This window comes from Giraffa tippelskirchi, chromosome 1 (genome assembly GCF_054371585.1).
Source record: "Giraffa tippelskirchi isolate mGirTip1 chromosome 1, T2T-mGirTip1v1.2.pri, whole genome shotgun sequence".
NCBI lineage: Eukaryota > Metazoa > Chordata > Mammalia > Artiodactyla > Giraffidae > Giraffa > Giraffa tippelskirchi.
Window position 1 is genome coordinate 103,709,331 of NC_137275.1, and position 18,850 is coordinate 103,728,180.

An 18,850-nucleotide genomic window follows, 5' to 3' on the forward strand; every position below is an offset into this window, starting at 1 on the left:
AAGGCCAACTTTTTGCAGGTTCATGGTGCACAGAGAAGAGAAGGCGGAGTCCTTCCCTGGAGGTGGTCACAGCTCATGGATGAGCCAGACAGGCAGGCAGGGCACAATAGCACCTGAGCTGCCTTTATGAGGAAATGGTGTGAGGGCAGAGGAAGAGAACCAGGTCTGCTCCCTCGTGTGGTGCCCAGGGCAGGTTGTCACCAGACTAAACACTTAACTATGGTGATGACCATCACTGCTGTCTGCAAAGGCTTTACACTGGCATGTGTCTTCATCTAGCGGTCAGGCCGTCTCTAAACTACACTGTCCATGGGCATGGCCTCTTCCTTGGAACTTGCCGTGTTTCGTCTCTTCCTTACTGAACATTCGTTTCCAAGAGGGTTTTTGGGCCACAAGATTGTTGAGTTTTCTCTAGCTTTGCCTCATGAGGAATGCTTTTCCGGTTGTTGGTGTGGTTTGTTTTTCCAGCTCTCTTTCTTGGCTTATTTTGTGAATTGGTTTCTGCCAGAGGAAGAGCTCAGAATTTGCCTTCTGGCTGAGATGTGACACTTACAGCAGCAACGCCTACCTGGATATTATGACCACATTTGCCGAAAGGGCTTTGTTATGCAGAAGACCCCTTGAAAGTACCTACCCTGTCCTTTCAGATACCCAAAGGCTATTTGCAATGAAATAGAAAACAATAATGCTCAACTTTAGTCTTACAATCTGTGGGGAGTCAGAAAAATCCCCTGGAGAAGGGAAACACTAGCCATTCTAGTATTCTCGCCTAGAGAATTCCACGGAGCGTGTAGTCCATGGAGTCGCAAAGAATCAGACAAAATCTGATGACTGAACAGCAACAACAATGAAGCTTCATCACTCATCAAACAGAGACAACAACAGTATTTACACAACTGTGTGCATGTTCAGTTGCTCATTCGTGTCCACCTCTTTGCAGCCCTGTGGATTGTAGCCTCCAAGATCCTGTATCTGTGGATTTTTCAGGCAAGAATGCTGAAATGGTTTGTCATTTCCTCCTCCAGGGGATCTTCCCAACCCAGGGATTGAACCCAAGTCTCCTGCATCTCCTACATTGGCTGGCGGGGTCTTTTCTGCTGAGCCACCTGGGAAACAAGTCATTACATCACTGGGTTGTCCTAAAGTACTTAATGTAGAGTCTGGCTCTTGGGAAATTCTCACTGGTGATGTGAATATTCAGTCATCTATCATTATTGCTCATAGGATAATGGAATGGCCATGCTCACAAAAGGGAAAGAAGAGCCTTTCCAAGTCCAGTGAAATCCTTCGCCACACATATCTTTTTTAAAACTTGACTTTGAAATAAATATCAAACATAAAGACATTGGTTATGGCCACCAGAAAAGATGGAGTTGTACCAACAAGTGAGGAGGATTCTTCTCCAAGTTCCAACATGCATGCGTTGTTTGCCTGGCACCACCCACACTTCTGTGACAGCAGCTGGGGGTCCTGCAGCTTAACTCAGTGTGGACACTGCCTATCTGCGGGTAGTGCCAGACCCCACAGGTTAAAGGCCCAACCCTATAAGACCCTTGCCCCACTTCAGACATCATTTGCAAGCCCAGATGGTCACCTGCGCTCTGACCCACTGGCCACCCATTCAGAGGTTCTAATGACTTTGGGTTCTATTAATTGGTAGAGTGGCTCACGGAACTCAGAGAAACATGTTGCCTACTAGATCACAGCTTTATTGTAACAGGTACTAAACTCAGGAACAGCAGATGGAAGGGGATGCACAGGACAGTGTGTGTGGGGGAGGCACGGAACTTCACGCTCTCCAAGCCCCGCTTTCCCCAAATCCACATGTGTTCATCAACCCAGAGCTGTCCAGACCCTGTTTGGTGGTTTTGCTGGAGGATTCATCACACAAGCACAATTGGTTAAATCACTGGCTGTTGGTGATTGCTTCGACAGGAAGCCCTTCTCGCGTTCCCAGACATGGTAGTGGGGAGGGACCGGAAGTTCCAATCCTCTAACCATGTGGTTAGTTCCCCTGGCAAAAAGCCGCCCCCCTTTGGAAAAGAGGCACTCTCTGAAAAGTCATCTCATTCACCTAACAAGAGACACCTTGACTGCTGTCCCCACTTAGGAAATTCCCCGAGTTTTAGGAGCTCTGTGTCAGGACTGGGGGACAAAGACCAAAAATGTATTTCTTCTTATGAATACAAGTCACAAGGTCACAGTGACCCCAAATTTCAGTGATAATTTGGTTCTATAGCTTTAAAAGGTTTTCAGCAGTTGATTGGACCTTTTTAAAAAAAATTGTTGGGGCCACACCTCAAGGCATGTGGGCATCTTAGTTCCCCAACCAAGGATTGAACCCACACTCCCTGCATTTAAAGGCAGAGTGTTGACCACTGGACCAGCAGGGAAGCCCCTGATGGGCCCTTTTTAGATGAAAATGCTCCGTGGTGTAAACTAAAGGGTTCAAGATTTCAAAAAGCTGGAGCTGAGCATGAGCCATCTTCTTATGCTGTCTTTAGATCATAACCGACTTTTCCATGGCCCTTGCAAGCCTGAGCTTTCCCCTGAGATGAGTCAGGCCCCAAGCAGCCTGTTGCCTTCCCCTGCTCGAGACCAGAGTCTATTCAGGGGCCGCCGGGCACAGGCAGCATGCAAGGTGTGCGCGGGTCCACGCCAGTGGAATTAGCAGAGAGATGCCTGGGATGGCTCGTTGCCGGGTGTGCTCTGATTACAAGAAGTGAGAGGGTTTGGGGAACAAGATAGCCTCGGAGAGAGCCCAGCCACACAACCTTGCCCACTGTGAAACAAAATTGTGCTGCTTCCCCAAGGAGAAAGAAATCCATGGACTCCTTTGAATAATCAACGACCCCCAAAAGATGAAGAGTCTTAAAGTGGGATTCCTCAGCCTTGGAGTTGCTGGCATTTGCTACCTTGCAGCATTTGTAAATACAACCGAACGTGTCCCCAGATGTCACCAGTGTCCCCCGGACCCCAACATTGAGGGCCAGCTGGACAGGCTGGACCAGGAGCAGGGATGAATGAAATGAAAGTTGCTCAGTCATGTCCAACTCTTTGCAACCCCATGGACTATACAGTTCATGGAATTCTCCAGGCGAGAATAATGGAGTGGGTAGCCTTTCCCTTACCAGGGGATCTTCCCAACGCAGGCATCGAACCCAGGTCCCACATTGCAGGCGGATTCTTTAGCAGCTGAGCCCCAAGGGAGGCCCAAGGGAAGACCAGGAGCAGGGATGGGAGAATGCAAAAGGACAGTGAAGCAAGAGAAATGGGGGCAGAGAAGCAAGTCCGCCCTCCTGAGACGTCTGCTGGCCCGGTCATCTGCAGTTGTGACCAGGTCACGGGGGCTAAGAGGTGTGTGACCCCCTGTGCTCCCCCAGGGCCAGCGGGTGTGTGAGGCTGAGCTGCTCCGGGGGAAGCGTGGGCCTCAAGCCCCACACAGACGTGCGGCGCGAGCCTTTTTCCCGAGTCAGGAGGTTTATTGTTGAGAAGACATCCCGTGATGAACAGGGGAAGACTGGCCTGGCTGAAGTTGCGGTCAAGGGGTGGATCTTTTTTTGTTGTCGTTTGCTGTGAGGCTCAGGCATAAAAACTTTTATTAGAGAAGTCATGATTATGTATAGATGTGTGTAATTTTGATCTGATATTCAAATATTCAAATGTTTTCTCTTTTAGTTTCTCAGCTCAGTTCAGTTGCTCGTTCGTGTCCAACTCTTTGCGACCCCATGAACAGCAGCACTCCAGGCCTCCCTGTCCATCACCAACTCCCAAAGTTTACCCAAACTCATGTCCGTTGAGTCAGTGATGCCACCTAAGCATCTCATCCTCTGTCGTCCCCTTCTCCTCCTGCCTTCAATCTTTCTCTACATCAGGGTCTTTCCAGTTGAGTCAGCTCTTCACATCAGGTGGCCAAAATATTGGAGTTTCAGCTTCAGCATCAGTCCTTCCAATGAATATTGAGGACTGATTTCCTTTAGGATGGGCTGTTGGATCTCCTTGCAGTCTAAGGGACTCTCAAGAGTCTTCTCCAAGACCACAGTCCAAAAGCATCAAGTCTTCTGCGCTCAGCTTTCTTTATAGTCCAACTCTCACATCCATACGTGAGTACTGGGAAAACCGCAGCCTCGACTAGATAGACCTTTGTTGACAAAGTAATGTCTCTGCTTTTTATTTTTTTAATCAGCTTATTCATTTTAGTTGGGGGCTAATTACTTTACAATATTGTAGTGGTTTCTACCGTACATTAACTTGAATCAGCCATGGGTTTACATGTGTTCCCCATCCTGAACCCCCCTCCCACCTCCCTCCCCATCCCATCCCTCTGGGTCATCCCATTGCCCCAGCCCTGAGCATGTCTCATGCATCGAACCTGGAATGACGTTCTGTTTCACATATGATAATATACACGTTTCAATGCTATTCTCTCAGATCGTCCCACCCTCACCTTGTCCCTCAGAGTCCATAAGACTGTTCTATGCATCTGTGTCTCTTTTTCTGTCTCGCATATAGGGTTATCGTTACCATCTTTCAAATTCCATATATAGGCATTAGTATACTGTATTGGTGCTTTTCTTTCTGGCTTACTTCACTGCGTATAATGGGCTCCAGTTTCATCCATCTCAGTAGAACTGGTTCAAATGTATTCTTTCTAATGGCTGAGTAATATTCCATTGTGTATATGTAACACAGCTTCCTTATCCATTCGTCTTGTGATGGACATCTAGATTGCTTCCATGTCCTGGCTATTATAAACAGTGCTGCAGTGAACATTGGGGTACACGTGTCTCTTTCAATTCTGGTTTCCTCGGTGTGTATGCCCAGCAGTGGGATTGCTGGGTCATATGGCAGTTGTATTCTCAGTTGTTGAAGGAGTCTCCACACTGTTCTCCATAGTGGCTGTACTAGTTTGCATTCCCACCAACAGCGTAACACCCTCCAGCATTTATTGCTTGTAGACTTTTGGATAGCAGCCATTCTGACTGGCGTGAAATGGTACCTCATTGTTGTTTTCATTTGCATTTCTCTAATAATGAGTGATGTTGAGCATCTTTTCATGTGTTTGTTAGCCATCTGTATGTCTTCTTTGGAGAAATGTCTGTTTAGTTCTTTGGCCCACTTTTTGATTGGGTCGTTTATTTTTCTGGAATTGAACTGAGCTGGTAGATCTTAAGGACACAGAATATTGGGAGTCCCAGATGGGGCTTCTGATACTGACGACCACAACCTGGGGGCTGGGGGTGGGGGAGGCTTAAAACAATACTAATCGATTCTCTCCCAGTTCTGGGACCAGAAGTTTATTGTATTTTCTTTATTTTTATTAAATTAGGTTATTTATCTATCTTTTAACTTTACAATACTGTATTTGTTTTGCCATACATTGACATGAATCCACCATGGGTGTACATGTGTTCCCCTTCCGAAACCCCCCTCCCAGCCCCCTCCCCATCCCATCCCTCCAGGTCATCCTGGCGCACCGGCCCCGAGCACCCGGTATCATGCGTCGAACCTGGACTGGCGATTCGTTTCACATATGATAATTGACATGCATCAGTGCCATTCTCCCATATCATCCCACCCTCGCCCTCTCCCATAGAGTCCATGATACTGTTCTATATATCTGTGTCTGTTTTGTTGTCTCGCATACAGGGTTATCTTTCCGATTTACTAAATTCCAAGGCGTCAGCAGGGCCGGGCCCCCCGACCCGGGCTCTGGGGGAGCATCACTTCCAGCTCTTCCAGTTTCTGGGGCTCCAGGTGTTCTTGGGTTTGGGGCCACGTGCCCCCAGCCTCCGCTTCCTACTTACATGGCCTCCTCCTCTCTGTGTGTCCTTCCTCTTCTTATAAAGACACCCATCATTCTGCATAAGGCCCAGCTAATCCTCTATAACCTTATCTAACTTGACTTCATCTGCAAAGACCCCATTTCCGAATAAAGCCCCCCTCGCAAATATGAGGAGTTGGGATGTGGGTGTCTCTTTTGGAGGGCACCATTCACCCATCCACAAAGCTGGGCCTTTACACATGAGCGGTTATCCCAGGAGTGGGGGGAGTTCACGCAGGACCCCTCGAAGTACAGCCATGGGTGGGGGAGGCATGGCTCGTGGTTGGAAGGCTGAGCGGGGCGGGTGGTCTGGTGGGAACCAAGCTTTGAGCTGGCTGCCTGGGTGCAGGGTCCCGGGGTGTGCATGGAAGCCCCTGAGGTCGTCCAGATGCAGGTTCTGACTCAGCAGGTCCAGGTGGGCCCCACACTGCGCTTCTCACCTGCTCCCAGGGTGTATAAACTGCTGAGCCTGGTCCATGCTTGGAGGTGTGAGGAGCGTGCAGTCCTGTTTCCCAGGAGCCGTCAGAAACATCCCCAAGGAAGGCCCCTCCCCAGTGTCCACTCAAGTCCCCGACCCCCTGTCCAGTGCCCCTGAGGTACCCCAGACAGAGGCCCGCACACCCCGCTGGGTGCCCCGGGCCAGGAACCCAGTGGAGGGGGAGGGGCGGGCCTGGAAGAAACGTGCTCATGGCTCCGTGTGTGGGGCGGATGGAGGCTGAGCCCGGCCGACGGGCTGTGCCCACAGGTGACCCACTGGCCCCCGCCCCCCACCAGGCACTGTGGTCCCAGGGGAGCTCAGCTTGAAAACTGCTTCCCCAGCCACCCAGAGGAGGGGCCCTGGTTGTCAAATTAGGATCTGACAGCTTGATCCAGAAGACGGCCCCCGAAGTCAGTTTCACACATGAGGGTCCAGGAGGGGGTCATGTCAGAGACCCCTGGGACAGCAGATAGGATGGAAACGGTGGGGAAGGTCCTGGAGGCAGGCAGCCCAGGCCTGCCTTCTGCAGGAGTGCCTCTTCTGCCCACCCCCCACTCCTCTGTCCCTCTGATGGCGTTGGGATCTGAGCCAGGGATTCCAGGAAATGGAAAAGAGCAGCTTGTGCGCCAGCATGTTTCCCTGTACCTGAAACCCATCAGCATTTTTCAAGTCCAACCTCAAAGCCAGGGCGTTATTGATGTCCTAGGAATGTCTTTGTAAGACTCCCAGAGTGCGGGCGGACACCCGGGCTGGACTCGGGAATTGAGGCCCAGGGAGCAGGCCTGGAGGTCTGGCGTCTGAGGAGCCCCAGACTTTCTGTGCGAGGGAGGACTGAAAAGCCACTCTCTGGGGCTGCCTTTCCTGCCTCCAAGGACGATAGCCTACCCTACCGCGTTCGGGCTGAGAGTCATCCTGGGCTGGGAAGCGCTGGCTGGGAGGTCATTTTTCAGAGGCCATTGCCCAGGGGGCCCCGCGCCCAGGGAGAGCTCCCACACTGCCTGGGAACGTCAAGGCGCCCTCCACACGGCTGTTCTGTCACGTTTGCTCTGTGGGAGGGAGCTCGCGAGACTAGGCCTGTCTGCATCGTGCTCGGCTCCTGCAGGGAGAACACCGTGGGCGCCCGCCTGGATCCCGGGCCTAGGGGCCCCAACCGGCATTTTTCTCCTGGGAAGGCCACACGCGGAGCGGCCCAGCAATGCCTTTGGAGCCATCCCGTGGCTGTTTGCTTTCGTCTGCCGGAGCTAGCTTTGCTCCCCTCAGCGGCGTTGGACAGGGCCGGGGTAGGCCCGCCACCCCTCGCCGGGGGCCCCTGGGAAGTGCGGGCTGGCCTTGGCCAGGGGACACCGGCATGGCACACGGACCTCTCCGCCATACTCACCTGGCCTCCTGCCCCATGGGAGGACGCGTTGCCCTAGGACTATCTTTGCAAGGCTCCCAGAGTGCAGGCAGTCACCCGGGCCTGACTCGCGAATTGAGACCCTGGGAGGAGGCCCGGAGGTCTGGGATCTGAGGAGCCCCACACTTGCTGGGCGAGGGAGGACTGAAAACCCACTCTGTCGGGCTGCCTTTCCGGCCTCCAAGGAAGATAGCCTCCCCTGCCAACTTCGGGCTGAGTGTCACCCCGGGCTGGGAAGCACTGGCTGGGAGGTCATTTTTCAGGGGCCATGGCCCCTGGGGCCCCGCGCCCAGGGAGGGCTCCCACACTGACCGGGAACTTCAAGGCACCCTCAAAAAGGCTGTTCTGTCACGTTTGCTCTGCAATACTAGGCCTGTCTGCACCGTGCTCGGCTCCTGCGGTGAGAACACCGTGGGCGCCCGCCTGCATCCCGGGACTTTCTCCTTAGGCTTTTAGTTACATCATTTTGCAAGAGGTACGGACTGACATATGCAACACTTAAAAAGACGTTAGTTGAAATTCTTGTTTTATATAAGGCCTGTGCTGATCTACAGATCTTCCTTGGTGGCTTGCTAAGTTGCTTCAGTCGTGTCCGACTCTGTGCGACCCCATGGACTGCAGCCTACCAGGCTCCTCCGTCCATGAGATTTTCCAGGCAAGAGTACTGGAGTGGGGTGCCATTGCCTTCTCCGCCCTGGTGGCTTAGCGGTAAAGAAACTGCCTGCCAAGGAAGACACGCTGGCTTGATCCCTGGGCGGGGAGGATCCCTTGGAGAAGAAAATAGCAACCCATTCCAGTATTCTTGCCTGGGAAATCACATGGGCAGAGGAGCTTGGAGGCTACAGTCCATGGGGTCACAAAGAATCGGACATGAGTTAGCGACTATAACAAACCACAGTGCTGATTTGTGAATACGATGGCCATGAGCCAGGTTCCCTAATTGTCTTCCTTTCCCTTTTCGTGTTGTTTCCAGATGGGGGAAATCAGGTCATTGGCAGGCATCCCCCTGGAGTGATTGCAGCGTCTCTGCTGGTGTTTCATTCAGCATTTGGAAAGATCTGGAAAGTCATCTGTCCCCCTTCCCTAGCCAACAAACCTCTGACAAATCTGTAGTCAGTTTCTTTCATGACTTGCCTGTAAGAAAGAATTGTTCTGATCCTTTAGAAGCAAGATTTTGCTACATTTGAGCAGTAGTTTTGGTAAAGGACTAATTTAGGGTTGCAAAAATATAGATGTCATCTATGTTTTGTCTCTGCCTCAGCATTACTGACTCATTCCTTTATGAGCCCAATTGATACAATAGTTTACAGAGATTCACAAGAATGCTAACATTTCCACTTAACAGAGGAAGACAAACGGGCTGATGCTGCTGTTTAGTCACCGAGTTGTGTCCTACTTTTTGTGACCCCAGGTACTGTAGCCCGCCAGGCTCCTCTGTCTATGGGATTCTCCAGGCAAGAATACTGAAGTGGATTGCCATGCCCTCCTCCAGGAGTTCTTCCTGATCCAGAAATCGAACATGCGCCTGCCTCATTGGCAGGTGAATTCTTTACCACTGAGCCATCAGGGAAGCTGAAAGCCATACTGGGACAGAGACAAATGCAAACAGCCCCCAAAGCAGCTCATTTCCTCTTTCGTCTTGGCAGCTCTGCACAGGGCCGGGTCGTGGATCTGAGTTTGCTCAAAAGAAGAGTCAAGTGACCCTGCCGCTGGGCTACGGAGGCCCCCCTTTCATGACAACCCCCTCACCCCAAGCATTTCTCTCATTTCTTCTTTGCTGACGTGTCCCCCTCCGCCGCCGATCACACGTGGCAGTATATCACTGGGTGACCCGCTCTACCTTCATGGCGTGCCACAGCTCGTGGGCATCATATGAGGGTGGGGGGTACATGAGGCCGACCATGACGTCCTTGAAGTGATTGGAAAGCTTCTTCTTCAAGTCCCCAACCAGGTCCTGTGCAGGGAAAGCAAGTACTTGCATTACACCACGTCCCAAGTTTGCGGGGAAAATGGGATAATTGCAGAAAGTCTTCTAGCAGGATTCCCTTCTCCTTGCCCCTTCACATAATAGCTAGTTTGGTTTGGATTCACACGTGTGTACATGGGTTACATGAGAGGATGGACTTGAGGGTTTGAAAATGAGTGATGTGGTCATACCTCCACACCAGACGTCATCTGTATGGATATTCTAGTTACACAATCACAGAACCATGATCCTTCTTTAATCCCAACACAACCCCTCTTCTGAGCCTATAAATAAAAGTTAAAATCTGAAAAGCTTAAAATAAATAAAAGTTGAAACTGAAAGCATTTCAGTAGGGAGTATAATAGTTTTGTGTGGAATTAATGAAATATTAGTCCTTAAAGAAAATATGCATTTTATCATTATAGCAGTGTCTTTTAGTAAAGAGTTCCGGTTATACTGTTGCCAAAAAGCTTGTGTAAATGAGTTAAGTAAGCAGTCTTGGAACTTTCTTCAAATAGTCACCTGAAAAAGAAAAACAAGCATGCTAGATTTTAGCCCTTGAAATACAGGTATAAAGGCGTGAAACTGATGGTTTTCCTTTAGTTTTCATTTCACTCATATAGAGTAGATGTTTAAAAACAAAAAATATGCACAATTTATGTTTTCTAGGGTTATAAAGACATCTGAAAGATTTTTTAAATGTACCATTTCTTGTTAAAATGTACAGTATATATTCAGTTATATGTTAAAATATGCAACAGTTTAGTTATGAGATGATTCACTAAGATAATTCAATAAGGCACAATAAGCTTTGTTACAGTACAAAACAAAATTGTCATAATTTTCATTTTATTTGCTATAATCTGGCAGTATATTTCCTGTGTTTCTTTTTTAGCAAAAAAGGCATCAGCCACAAGGTGTTAATTGGCAACACAGAGAATGTTTGCTCAGGTCAAGGCAGTTTGTCTAATGTCTGGAGTTGTGGCTGGTCTTGGAGTATATATAAGACTTATAAGATCGCCTCCTCATGGAGCTGGTATTCCAGTCAATTCCCTCATCTTTTGCCATCAACTGTTTCTAATTTCTGTAACAGACTGTCCTGGTGTGCTGTCAGGAGGCAGGCAAAAGCAATGATAAAGCCGTTGTGAACACATGAGCTTGTGAAGACTTTGTTCTCCTGCCCACATGAGCTCAGCACATCGTTTTGAAGGAAAGGCAGCAGTGGAGTCAGTGGGTTTTTATTTCTACTTTTTCTCAGACAAGATGGTAGGAGCTGGAGAAAAACAACACACAATCTCTGTTTTCAAGAGGATCCACATCCATAAACATCCCAGACATAATGCGAGTGAAAATGCGAGCTAATGCTTTGGAAGGCTCTGGTCATGATTTTTCACATCATAAGATCCTAAACAGTAGTTCAAGAGGGTTCTAAAAATTCAGGTAAGAGATGAGAATGGCCTTACAGGCCTAGGGACACAAGACAGTCAGACAAGGGAGAAGTTGCTTTGGGATGGGCGTTCAGAAGTCGCTTCTGATAGTTAACTTTATTCACTTTTGCTGGGCCATTAACATTGTTCTAGATGTTTCTGTGAAGGTGTTTTTAGATGATTTATGTTTTTAGAATATTTACGTTTAAATCAGTGGACTTCAAGTCAAGCGAATTGCCCTCCACAGTGTGGGTGAGGCTCCTTCAGTCAGCTGAAGACTTTCCCTCAAGAGTTCTGCCAGCAGCTGGTCCTTGACACCGGGCTCCTACCCCCTCTGAGCCTCCAGTTGGCCTGCATCTCGGCTGGCCTGCCCTGTGGATTGTGGCCTGTCCACCTCACAGTCATGTAGCTAATCCCTCACATCGCCCTCCCTCTCGGTGGCGGTGGGTATCCTTCCGACAGCGAGGACTTTGCATAGTCAGAACAGCACGAGGGTGACACGTTTCCTGCGGCACGGCTCATGACTTGTCTCTCGGGTGAGTTTACTCTCCCACTGCAGCAAAATCAACTGCGAACTAATAATAAAGATGGATCTGGGCAATCCCAGATACTTTATTTAGTGAACCTGAAAATGTAACACGTCAAAATATGTGACATGCAGCTGAGACAGTAATTGAACATCCATTTTAGCTTTAAATATTTATATTAGAAGAGAAACAGGCAGTCAATGACCTAATCTTCCACCTCAAAACTAGAAAGAGAAGAATACATTAAATCCAGTATAAGAAGGGAGGAAATGACAGGGTGGAGTGCAGACTGTGATGGATTACTGTAACTGTATTACACATGTATGAAACATATATTCATATATTTTAAATTTTAAAAAAGGGAGGAAATGAGAATAAGATCATAATTCAATGAAATAGAAAATTAATAAATACTTAAACTGTCAATGAAATCAAAACCTAATTTCTGAATGTTAATAAAATTCTAATTAGACTGAAAAGAAAAAAGAAAATGCAAAAATATTGGCAATGTAAGAGTAGCATATACATATAAAACAGAAAAAAAAAGTAGCATACACAAATACTACAGATATTAAAGGAAAAAAGAATATTATGAACACATTTATACCACTATATATATTTTTAGTTGAAATATAATTTATTTACAATGTTGTGTTAGTTTCAGGTGATTCAGATATATATATATATATATATGTTTATATGTTCTTTCTCATAATCTATCTCTTAGGTTATTACAAAATATTGAGTAAATTTCCCTGTGCTATACAGTAGGTCCTTGTTGTTTACCTATTTTATATATAGTGATGTGTTAATGTTAATCCCATCCTGCTAATTTATCCCCCCCTGTTCTCCATGCATGTGAGTCTGTTCTCCATTCGTGTGAGTCTGATCTCCGTGCCCGTGAGTCTGTTCTCTGTGTCCGTGAGTCTCTTTTCTGTGCATGTGAGTCTGTTCTCCGTGCGTGTGAGTCTGTTCTCCGTGTGTATGAGTCTATTTCTGGTTTGTAGATAAGTTCATTTGTGTCATATTTCAGATTGTACATATAAGTGATATCATACAGTGTCTGTCTTTCTCTATCTGACTGGTTTCACTAAGCGTAATGTTCTCTGGGTCTCTCTATGTTGCTGCAAGTGGCATGATGTCATTGCTGTTTATGGCTGAGCAATGTTCCATACGCATACCACAGACACATTCCACATCTTTATCCACTCCTCTGTCCATGGACACCTAGGTTGCTTCCACGTCCTGGCTATTGTGAACACTGGGGTGCGCGTGTCTTTTTGAATAATGCCATCATCATAAAGCCTGAAATACTCAGCATCTGTAGGTCATTCCTGTCACCTGGCTGCTGCATCCCTAGGGACCGCCTGTGGCTGTGTCACAGACAGGAGAGCAGAGCTGAGGCTCAGTTCCCTTCTGCACTCCTGATGGGAATAGGAATGGTGCAGCGTCTACAGAGAACAGCATGGAAGCTCCTCAGAAAACTAAACATACAACTACCATATGACCCTGCGATCCCACTCCTGGGCATATATCTGGAGAAAAACATAAAGATACACCACTATAGTTGAAAATTTAGTTGAAAAGTATAAATTTGTTGACAGCCACATATTACCAAAATAGGACAAGGAGAATTTCCAACTCAATCTAAATTTCCTTATATTAACGAAAAACAAAACCAAACCAGATTCACAAGTAATCCACCCTCTTTAATCTCTAGACCCAAGTGGAGTCACTTCATAACATCTATGACACATTTTAATGTAGAAGTAAAATCATCTCTACACAGTATTGTGTAGAAAGCAGAGGGTGAAAGAAGACTTCTCAATTTATGCAACTATTATTGTCCTAATACTCCAATAAAAAAAAAATGAAATCCAGTGCTGTGCCTCGGTTTAAAGGGCGGCAGACCGAAACGGTAGAATCAGCAATTCTTTGCGAGCCTTCCTCTGGCCCTCAGGGCAGCTGATTGTTTCTTTGGCACTGCAGCTCCACCCCTGAGTTTATTGCACTGGATGAATGACCATATTACAGGAATGTTTGCCCCCCTCCCCAAGTCTGTCTCAGGCTTCTCAGGTGGCTCAGCGGTACAGAATCTTCCTGGCAATGCAGGAGAGGTGGGGTTGATCCCTGGGTTGAGAAATTGCCCCCGGAGAAGGAAATGGCAACCCACTCCAGTCTTCTTGCCTGGGAAAGCCTAAGGACAGAGGAGCCTGGCGGGCTACAGTCCATGGGGTAGCAAAGAGTTGGACATGACTGAGCGACTAAACAACAAGAAACGGCTTTATCACAAATGTTGCCAAATTTGGCCGAGTGCTGAGTGGTCAGAGGTGCAGAGTTTATGGTGTATACCCGGTATAAATGAACCTGTAACAAGTTGAAGAATGAAGGAATGAACGTGGGAGGAGAAAGCCCTGAAGTTACTGATTAAACGTAAAACATACAGGCAATGGCTTGGGCATGGCAAAATCCTCCATTTGATCTTCAGTCACTTCTGGGGTCCCTATCCCTCCCGAACATTCGTAACAGCATCTTCCCCTTACTTCACCTGTGATCGCTGTGGGCTCTGACCCGGAACACCTGCGCCGGTTCCACTGCCCGGTGAGGTTCGGCGCGGCCGCAAGATGGCGCTGGGGAGCTGCGCGCCGGAGCGCGCGGGTGCGCGGGTGCGTGTGTGCGCGTGGCTATAGCACACGGATTTGATAAGGGACCTAGAGGAAGCTGGAGCACTGCGGTGAAAAAGACTGCCGGTGGCGCCCGGGCAGGAGGTGGCCTGGGTTCAGCCCGGGCCGAGCGTCAGCTGCGAAGTGGGCGACTCACCTGTGTGCCCTGTCTGGTCTGTACAGTGAGGACGGCTCCCACCTCAGCGTTGAGCTTTCTAGACAATGTTTGCTCAGGTGAAGTCCTTAACATGTTTTCTGGCTTCTATGAGGCACTGAAAATGTCTTTTTTCCCAAAATATATTAGGTAATTTGCTGTAGGTTTAAAATGGTGGGTACTAGCTGTGTCCTCTCTCCCCTCTTTTTTCTTTCTCTCCACCTCATTAGTTGTCTGTTCCCTTATATATCTCACAGCCTTTCCAGTATCCAGTTGTCAGTGATTCCATGGTCTCTAACTTACGAATGCATCCCCAAATTGACGATTTCATGCCCAGTTACCGCTGCAGCCTCGGCCTTTCGTGGTCATCGCTCCTGCGGTCAGTGCCCAGGCCTCCAGAGCGCCCCGTTCTGCCCTCCCGTTTGCCCTCCCAGCGCACCTGGCAGGTGACCCTGGAACATGCACATCAGCTAGTCACTTCTCTGCAGAAAGGCCCTTCCCCACTCCAAACGCCAGGACGAATTACAGCTACGTTTGTGCAGCTCAGCTCAGAATACAGCAAAGATGCAGGTGTTCTGTGTGACGGTCTCCAGGGCGCTGCATGGGCCCACGGTGGACACATCCCTGCCCTCACCTCCCGCCGCTGCCATCCCTGCTCCCTATCCGCTCCACCCCGCCGCCGGCTTCCTGCAGCTCCTGGGTCTGCAGGCCCCTCCCTCAGGGCCCCAGCTTCCCATTCCTGTTACCTGCATGTTCTTTTGTTGTCTGTGCTGGCTGCCTACTTCATAGAGCCTGCTCTCATCACCGTTGAGAGTATGCCCCGGCCCCAGTACTGTTTCTCGCCCGGCTTGATCTTTTCTCCAGAGCACTAGTTCATTCTAACATGATACGCGTGCGTGTGTGTGTGTTGCTTCAGTCCTGTCTGACTCTTTGTGACCTATGGACTGTAGCCCGCCAGGCTTCCCTGTCCTTGGCATTTCCCAGGCAAGAATACTGGAGGGGGTTGCCCTTTCCTTCTCCAGGGGATCTTCCTGACCCAGGGATTGAACCCGCATCTCTGAAGTCTCCTGCATTGGCAGGCGGGTTCTTTGCCACTAGCACCACCTGGGAAGCTCGCTGTAGTGGTGGCTTGTTTTTCAGGACATCAGAAGACAGTACTTTCATTAGGGAAAACAGATATTGAGTAACATGTTGAAGTAGCCAAACTTCTCAAGTTCAGAGCAGAGCCTTCACCTGCGTTGTCTAGTCAGTGTTTTAAATGCTCTCCGGAGGGACAGACACAGCGTTGCAGATGCAGTCTTCACAGGGTGCCTTTCTGCAGCCTGCCTGCTGCTCTTTCCTGTTTGCCAAAGACTCGCCCCAAAGGGACTCCTTGGGCCTCACAGCCTGGGCCTAAACTAGGCTGATGAGTGGATGCCCTTCAAGTGGATCTGTTGGAGCTGCAGGTGGGCCGTGTCGCAGCAGCTCCGACAGCTCCACTTCAACTAAAAGTGACATGGTGGTTCCCTTTTCTTTCTTCCTTTCACCTTTACCTAACTGTGTGCGCTCAGGGCAAGACACAGGATGGCCAGCACTCTGCTTGTTGGAATATGTTTTTAACTTCTATCACTTTTCCTGCTGTTGTAAAAAAAATACTTGCTCTTGAAGCCATGTTGTAGACCTGTACCAAGTGTGACTTAGAAGTTGTCTTAATTCTGCCCACCCCAATAGTCATCGTGTAAACCCTCGGGAAATTTTATGTTACATTAGAAAAACACTTGTGCAAACTGCTTTGTCACTGTGCAGTGGTAAGTAAATGTTTAAAAAACGTATTTACTTATATTGACATGTAGTTGATTTACAATGTTGTATTAGTTTCAGGTATAAAGCAGGGTGATCCGTTATAGGTTGCTGCAAGATATTCAATAGAGTTCCCTGTGCTATACAGTAAACCGGTGTTGTTTATCGGTTTTATTTACAGTGGGATCTATCTGTTAATCCCAGACTCCTAATTTATCCCCCGCACCTTTCCCCTTTGATACCATATGTTTGTTTTCTATGTCTGTGAGTCTGTTTCTGTTTTCTATGTAGATTCATCTGTATTACTTTTAAGGATTCTATGTTTAAGTGATATCATATGGTATTTCTCTTTCTCTGTTACTTCTTTTGGTATGATAATATCTCTAAGTCCATCCATGTTGCTCCAAATGGCTTTATTTCATTTTTTTTATGGCTGAGCAATATTCCATTGTACATATGTACATATCACATCTTCTTTATCCATCCTTCTGTCATTGGACATTTAGGTTGTCTTAGATATAAAAGTCACATCTTGGCTATTGTATGCTGCTATGGACACTGGGATGCATGTAGCTTTTCAAATTAGAGTTTTCTCCAGATGTATGCCCAGGAGTGGGATTACTGGATCATATGATAACTGTTTTTTTAAGGAATCTCCATACTGCTCTGCATAGTGGCTGCGCCAGTTTGTATTCTAGAATATTACTTCAGGTGAATTTGCCTCCTCTAGGAACCACTGTCAGATTGCCCAGCCCTTCAGCTGGGACAGACCTACTCAGCCCAGGGGCATCTTGGGTCCCAGGTTCCACTGTACTGGGGAGAACTGCTCTGGGTCAAGGTCTGGAGTGACCGCATCCCTTACGCTGACCAGTGTGTCAGTGGTGTTCCAAGGCTCCTCTCGTGTGTCTCGGGACTAGTGTCAGCAGCTCGTCTAACGTAAACTATCAAATAGTAAGAAGTATTTGTGGAATGTGCCCAGAACTGTACCTTATTCAGCAGCTAAGAGAGTAATTTCCTCTCATCTTTCTTACTCATGTTCATAAAAATCAATGGTTGGCATACAGGAAATCTATCAGCTCTCCCACAGGAAGGGAAAGCTGGCCTTGTCCAGGTGGAAGAAGTCATTCTGAACGTGAGCAGTGGGGGAGGTCAGGAAGCCATCCCCAAGGTCCAGCAAGCTGACTGGGGGGCAGCCAGAGGAAGAAATGAAGGAAAAGGGAAATTTAGGCAGTTTGTCGGTGTTTTTTTTTTTTCCCTGTTAAGTGTACCCTAATGGGATTTTTTTTCCTCCTTTGTATTTACAGGCAGAGTGGACTTATGTGAATGCAGTTCCTGTTCTGTATCAGACCCTGGCTGGACCCGGTCCCTGACTCCAGGAGGTGAAGGCTGAGGGGCGGGAGGTAAGGTCAGTCCGCACACCTGGCGTGGAGGGAGGGGCAGAGAGCCAGGCCTGTGCGCCGGCAGCAGAGGATGTGGTATAGCAGTCTCGGGGGTGTGTGTCTGGGGTGGCCTGAGTGTGTAGGTCCCGGGGAGAGTGCACGGAGTCCTGGCCGCTCAGTTTGCAGACCTGCAGGGCCTCCTCTTGATGCAGTGGGCAGAGCAGGAGGTGGCCAGCCCAGCTTGAGGGTCAGAGTGCAGATGCTGTGGACTTGGTGAGAGGGGTGGGAGGATGGATTGAATTCGGTGCACAGATGGGTATTTTGCGGGGGGATCGAGATTAATGCTCTGGTATTAAAGCGGGACAGTAGAGTTTTAGGTTTGGATTCCTCCTGCCTTCAGTTTAGGGATAGCCCGGGTAAGGTCCTGGGGCAGCAGCTTGTGGGGGGCACCATTTCCACATCCATCTGGATACCACGTGGCGATGCCCAAATCAGAACCGTGTGAGCCAGGGACCCGTGGCAGTAAAAGTGACTAGGAGACTGACTAACTGACCTGATGGGATCTGAGAGCCGAGGGGCCCCACTAGGCTCCTCTGAGGGTCCTCAAGCTCTCTGGAGGCCTGGGACGCTAGCACAGGGGGTCTGACCACTCTGAGACCTTGGGCGTGTGGTAAGGCCTCTTCCCTGGAGGATCTGGTGTCTAAGAAGGTGCAAACACCTCGTTTCTTAGTTTTTTTCTCGGTCTGTTTTAGGGCCATTTTGTAGAAAGTGATAAAGTATTGCTTTTACTCAAGTTAACCTCATCTACGAAAGGCACAGATGTACGTAAACTTTTGGGATATGAACTTACTGAAAATGACCTCTCTTACGGCAGTATGCATATTGCAGCAATATTGGGTGACTGATGCTGCAACTTGTATACCTTTTTTTTTTTTAATAAATTTATTTATTTTAGTTGGGGGCTAATTACTTTACAATATTGTAGTGGTTTTTGCCATACATTGACATGAATCAGCCATGGGTTTACATGTGTTCCCCATCCTGAACCCCCCTCCCACCTCCCTCCCCATCCCATCCCTCTGGGTCATCCCATTGCCCCAGCCCTGAGCATTTGTCTCATGCATTGAACCTGGAATGGTGTTCTGTTTCACATATGATAATATACATGTTTCAGTGCTATTCTCTCAGAACGTCCCACCCTCACCTTGTCCCTCAGAGTCCATAAGACTGTTCTATGCATCTGTGTCTCTTATTCTG

General features: G+C 48.4%; 2 protein-coding genes and 1 long non-coding RNA gene across 8 annotated transcripts in view; 2 read left to right on the forward strand and 1 right to left on the reverse strand.

The window, feature by feature from the left end:
- The window catches only part of LOC145504954 (olfactory receptor 4A47-like), a 132,348-nt gene that overhangs the window by 1,604 nt on the left and 111,894 nt on the right, over positions 1 to 18,850 (forward strand). The window contains exon 2 of the mRNA XM_081486460.1: positions 17,519 to 17,614. The gene's annotated coding sequence lies outside the window, so the exon portion shown is untranslated. The remainder of the gene's footprint in view (positions 1 to 17,518; positions 17,615 to 18,850) is intronic.
- LOC145504955 (olfactory receptor 4A47-like) overlaps positions 1 to 18,850 on the forward strand; it is a 98,203-nt gene that overhangs the window by 1,604 nt on the left and 77,749 nt on the right. For 5 of the 6 annotated variants that reach the window (XM_081486533.1, XM_081486512.1, XM_081486516.1 and 2 more), the window contains exon 2: positions 17,519 to 17,614. The gene's annotated coding sequence lies outside the window, so the exon portion shown is untranslated. Of the gene's footprint in view, positions 1 to 17,518; positions 17,620 to 18,850 lie in introns of all 6 variants that reach the window. The other variant, XM_081486552.1, reaches the window with a different exon arrangement.
- Positions 11,169 to 15,320, reverse strand: LOC145505675 (uncharacterized). Its single transcript, XR_014053198.1, has 2 exons — positions 15,182 to 15,320; positions 11,169 to 11,684 (listed from the first exon to the last, which is right to left on the reverse strand). It is a non-coding gene; the product is annotated as an uncharacterized LOC145505675 (long non-coding RNA).